This window comes from Pan troglodytes, chromosome 16 (assembly GCF_028858775.2).
Source record: "Pan troglodytes isolate AG18354 chromosome 16, NHGRI_mPanTro3-v2.0_pri, whole genome shotgun sequence".
In the NCBI taxonomy this organism is placed as follows: domain Eukaryota; kingdom Metazoa; phylum Chordata; class Mammalia; order Primates; family Hominidae; genus Pan; species Pan troglodytes.
In genome coordinates this window covers 60483589-60488574 of record NC_072414.2, presented here as the reverse complement: position 1 = coordinate 60488574, position 4986 = coordinate 60483589, and the positions used below count along the sequence as shown (strand labels likewise).

At 49.4% G+C, this 4986-nt stretch overlaps 1 long non-coding RNA gene across 3 annotated transcripts; it reads left to right on the top strand.

The window, feature by feature from the left end:
• The first annotated feature begins 448 nt into the window (after positions 1 to 448).
• LOC107968651 (uncharacterized) lies at positions 449 to 4713 on the top strand. Of its 3 annotated transcripts, none has more exons than XR_002939652.3 (4): positions 449 to 749; positions 1144 to 1266; positions 2898 to 3107; positions 4281 to 4713. It is a non-coding gene; the product is annotated as an uncharacterized LOC107968651 (long non-coding RNA). The 3 variants fall into 3 exon arrangements; XR_008539325.2 differs by having other exon boundaries at positions 742 to 1003; positions 1144 to 1421; positions 4281 to 4711; XR_001710032.4 differs by lacking the exon at positions 449 to 749 and adding an exon at positions 761 to 1003 and having other exon boundaries at positions 1144 to 1433; positions 2835 to 3107; positions 4281 to 4711.
• The last annotated feature ends 273 nt before the right edge of the window (positions 4714 to 4986 follow it).

The window sequence follows — 4986 nt, the reverse complement described above, 5'->3', positions numbered from 1 at the left end:
GATGTCCCACAGCCTCCTCTTCTCAGCCTTGGAATCCGAGGCACCTGGGTTGTAAGTGATGCTATGTCAGGGTTCACAAAGGCTCACAAGGCTGCGATGTGGCCAAGATGAGCTGACCCTGTCACCATGGAGCAAGGCCTATGTGTGCAAATGAGTCATGAGCTGAGAGGAAAGAGCTTGAGCCTGAGCTTTTTTTTTTCTTTTCTTTTCTTTTCTTTCCTTTTTATGATGATTGCTTGAGTTTGAGCTTGTTTGCCAGATGCCTTCACTAGCCCAAGCTTGTTTTGTGGATGCTATCTGCTGCCAGCTACTTTGTAGCCCCTCCTGTGTGACAGCATCTTGCCATCAACGGGCTGCAGAAGAAGGGGTGCTTGTTGCTATTGTGAGCAAACACTGCATAAACAATCAGCTCACATGTGTGTCCCAGAGCGTATGACCAATGACCTGGAGAACTCTCAGGCTGTGGGGTGGAGAGAAGGCCATTCTGAGGTCAACTGAAACCTCACTTGAGGGGCAGTTCCGTAGATAGGAATGAGGAGAGAGTCATGGCCACAGCCACCTGGCCAAGGAGAGAGGCCGTAACTGCCAGACAGAACCGAGGATGGAGGGGCTTCAGCAGCACGAACAATCCACACTCAGCATGGGTCACTCTCTGGGACACACATTTCCCTCTGGCTGAAAGGCTGAGCTGCTCCAGGGCCAACTGTGAGGTCAGACAGCTGCCCAGGGATGTCTCCGGCCACTCAAGGGTGTGTACTCCAGAGCAGAGAAGGGTGGGAAGGGGGCAGGGGAAAGAAGGACCCTGGCCTGGGGGTCAGGCCTCCTGGTTCAAATCCCAGACTCATCACCAGCCTCCTGGGGAACCTGGGGCCATGTTACCCCTCTCTGAGCTCCTCCCTATCTGGGCCCTTGAAGGGGCTCTGCCCCAGTTTTGAGGGGCAGAGGACCCCTCTTCCAGGCTCAGGGTCAGAGCTGGCTTCTCCAGAGTTGGCAAGTTGGCAAGGTTGGCAAGTGGCTGGGGCTTAACCACCTCTTCCTATCAGAGGCTCATGGCTCTGTCCCTGGGCAGGGGCCACTCTCTGCACTACAGAAGCCTGCCTACTCCCCAGTATCTTCCCCACTGGTTATTATTATTCAACGCAGGAAGAAGAGACCACTCACCCGTAATTTCAACAGCAACAAAAGACCTGAGGTTCCACCATCAGAACTTCACGCCCTAAGGAAGATGCAGCATTTCCTGTAAAATGCAAGTGCTCCCAGGCAGAGGTAGCTCCTGAAGCCATGATCAGTTATGTATACCTTAGTGGCAGCTGATTAATAGACCCTTCCCAAGAGCCAGCTGACAGGAAGCACATCGGGGTAAAAGAGAAGATGAAAACTTGGGTGCCTGGAGGAAGGGAACAAATGCGAGCAGGAGCATGGTAATAACATAGGTAAAATAGCAGACATTTATACATTACACCTGTGTGCCAGGCACTGTTGTAAGTACTGGATAGATAGACAGATAAGTGGATAGATAGAGAGCTAGAGCTAGAGAGAGAGAGAGAGAGTGAGAGAGAGAGAGAGATTTATTCTGGCAATAGTACTATGCCATGGGTGTTGTTATCATCAGCATTTTACAAATCAGGAAACAGAGGCCCAGAAAGTTTACATGTGCTGGTCTTTGCCCTCCAGACCCACCCTCCACCTTTCTCCTCCCTGCTCTGTGCCCTGAGGGCTGATCTCTGCCCTGAGGGCTGATCTCTGCCCTCAACTTTACCCACTGCCTTGTCCTCTGGCTTCTAGTTGGACTCAGCCCACAGGGGCATTGGCAGGAGTACAGGGGGTCAGAGTATTTGCCCAGCTTCCTTTCTGCCAGCCTTGGTTTTAGCAGAGCTGCTTTCCTCTTCCCCTGGCCACAGGTCCCACCCTCGGCCCCTCTCCCAGGGCTCTAGCTGCCACCACTTTCTTCACATGCCCCTTGCCCTTGCTCCTGACCCCTCCAGTCCCAGAGGTTGCACAGCCTTCTGGGGCTGCCCCATGCTTTGTGGGTTCTGCACACACCTCTGTAAACAGCCCTTCCTGCAAACTCTGCTCAAACATCCATCTCCTGTGGGACCCTGCTCAACATCACTCATCTGGTAAGAGCTAGAGGCGGAATTCAAACCCTGGCCGTCCAGCTGCAGGCTGCCAAGAGCCTCTCAGCCACTATGCCCGTGCCCTTCATCAGTAAGTGTTGGCAACTCCTGAGCCTGCTGTGCATCAGGGTCTCTGTGTATTGCTCTATGGAATGGGATCCCACAGGACTTGGGTCCTGAGGTCAGTGTCTATGAGGGAGCGTGGCATTTGTGACTTTACATGACAGTTGCGCTCAGCAGGGTGGACTCACCTGATGCTCACAGGCCTGAAACTGACAGAGGGTCTGGAATATTCCTGCCATTTGTCTTGTCCTCAGTCCTGACTGAGTGTTCTTTGAGCACTCAGCCATATTTGAGCACAACAGCCATGTCAAAGATGAAAATCAGTCCAGGCTCTTTGCTTTGCCAAGGGGGAAACTGAGGCCCAAAGAGGGGTGTAGTTTGGGCCAGGTCTCCTGGCTCCATATGCCAGAGGAGGCATATAGCTCTGAGCAGGAAGGATGACTGTTTCCATAGGAGAGCGCCAAACGCAAGGTTGGCAGGAGGGGTCGGAGCTCGGCGTCCTCACCACCACTGACATTCCAAGGCTCCTCCGTTGAAAGCTTTATTTGGAGCCTAAAAGCTGGTAATTGGGAGAAGTCAGCGTGACTCATATACCAACACTGTTTTTGTTTTTCCTTTCTTAAAATTCTCAACTACTGGCTATTTTTATTTCAGAGCCAGATTTGATTTCGTGGTTTTCTTTCTCCTCTTCTGGGATTTTGTGCCCTATTGCCACAGAAACCCTGGGCCCCTTCCCCAGCTGTCATGAAGGTGCCTGAGTGATGGTCAGAGAGATGACCGGAGGGGCCCACCCGGCCACCGCAGCAGCAGCAGCCAAGGCGGGACTAAGCCTCCACACCCCACATCTCATTCGTGGCCAGCCCGGGATGCCTGCCTCTCCTGCCCTGTGGTGTTGCTGTCCTCATATGACCCTTCAGCCCCCGACATGTGAGTCTCCTGGGGACTCAGACCTGCAGCTCCTCACTCAGTCCCTGCCTTGGCACCCCTCCCACCAAAAAGTCTTCTCCACAGGCCCTGGCTTGCTGCCCTCCCCCCAGACATCCCCTGGTCTCCCCCAGCCTCCCCACCTCTAAACTCATCATTTGTGCTCTTCCTCCACATGGCTACCAAAGTCATCTTTCATTTTTAATTTTTATTTAACCAAAATAACATATAAGCACATTATTTTCAAAAATAGTGCTACAAATTCAGGAATGCAAACTAGGAATATAAATAAACTTTCTTTTTTCTCTCTTTCTCTCCTTCCTTCCTTTCCTTCCTTCCTTCCTCCCTCTCTCTCTTTCTTCCTGTCTCTCTTTCTTCTTCTCTCTTTCTCTCTCTTTCTTTCTTTCTTCCTTTCTCTTTCTTTCTTTCCTTCCTTCCTTCCTTCATTCCTTCCTCCCTTCCTTCTCTTTCTTTCTTTCCTCCTTTCTTCTTTCTCTCTCTCTTTCTTTTATTCTTTCTTTATTCAAAGTCTTGCTCTGTTGCCCAGGCTAGAGTGCATTGATAAAATCAGAGCTCACTGTAGCCTTGATTTCCTGGACTCAAGTGATCCTCCTGCCTCAGCCTTCCTAGAAGCTGGGACCACAGGAGTGTGCCACCATGCCTGGCTAATTTAAAAAAATTTTTTAGAGATGGGGTCTCACTATATTGTCCAGGCTGGTCTTGAACTCCTAGGCTCAAGCAATCCTTCCACCTTGGCCTCCCAAAGTGCTGAGATTACAGGCATGAGCCATCACACCCGGCCAGAAATAAACTTTATTAAGCTGATAAAAGGGTACCTACAAAAATCCTACCGCAGATGTGATACTTGGAGTACCATGTGGAACACTTTCCCTCTGAAATCGAGAATGAGACCAGCATGGTTGCACTGCCACTTTTATTCATCACTGCACAGCAGGTCTTAATCAGTGACATAAACAAGAACAGATAAAAAGATATGCAGGGGCCAGAACACATTTTCTAAATTCCTAATATTGTAAAAACATTTTTAATTATTTTATTGCTTAAAAAATAATATAAACTACCTCAAATCCTTAGAAGGAGCAAGGTAGATGTGGAAACTAAAGATGCCACCAATTATTTGCTACTGCTCTGAGTCAAATTCCTCTCTTCTTGCAGCTGGACAGGCTTTAGGGACCTGCTTGAGCAGAACATGGTAGAAGTGATGGACTGGGGCTTCTGAGGCTAAGCCATAAGAAACCTTGAGAATTTCACCTGGCCCTCACTGTCTCTGGGAGCCCTGAGCCATGATAGAAGAAGTCCTTCCTATATTGAATGTCCTTGAGACCTCCAGTACTGGAAAGGGCATGTGTAGATGCTCAGACCAACAGTCCAAACTGAGCCCAGTCTGCCATCTTGCCCTGCCAAGGTGTCAGATGCATATGTGAATGAGACCATCCTAGACCTGCTGATAGCCCATCACCCGGCTGACTGCTACTGAGTAACCTCTGCCAACTTCACGCCGAACACAGAACTGCCGATTTGAACTCTGCCTGAATTTCTTGGCCCACAGAACAATGAGATATAATTAAAAGGCAATGGTTCAAGCCACTATGTTTTGTAATTTGTTTTACAACAAAAGATAATCAGAATATAGCTGTAACAAACAGTGAGTACCAAACTTGTACGTAAAGATATACATGGATATTTTCTTCTATTTTTTTTTTCTATTTTAATTGGTTTTAGAGCTGGGGTCTCACTCTGTGGCTAGAGGGCAGTGGAGTAATCATAGCTCACTGAAACCTCGAACTCCTGGGCTTAATCAATCCTCCCACTTCAGCCTCCTGAGTAGCTGAGACTAGTCATAAGCCACCATGCCTGGCTG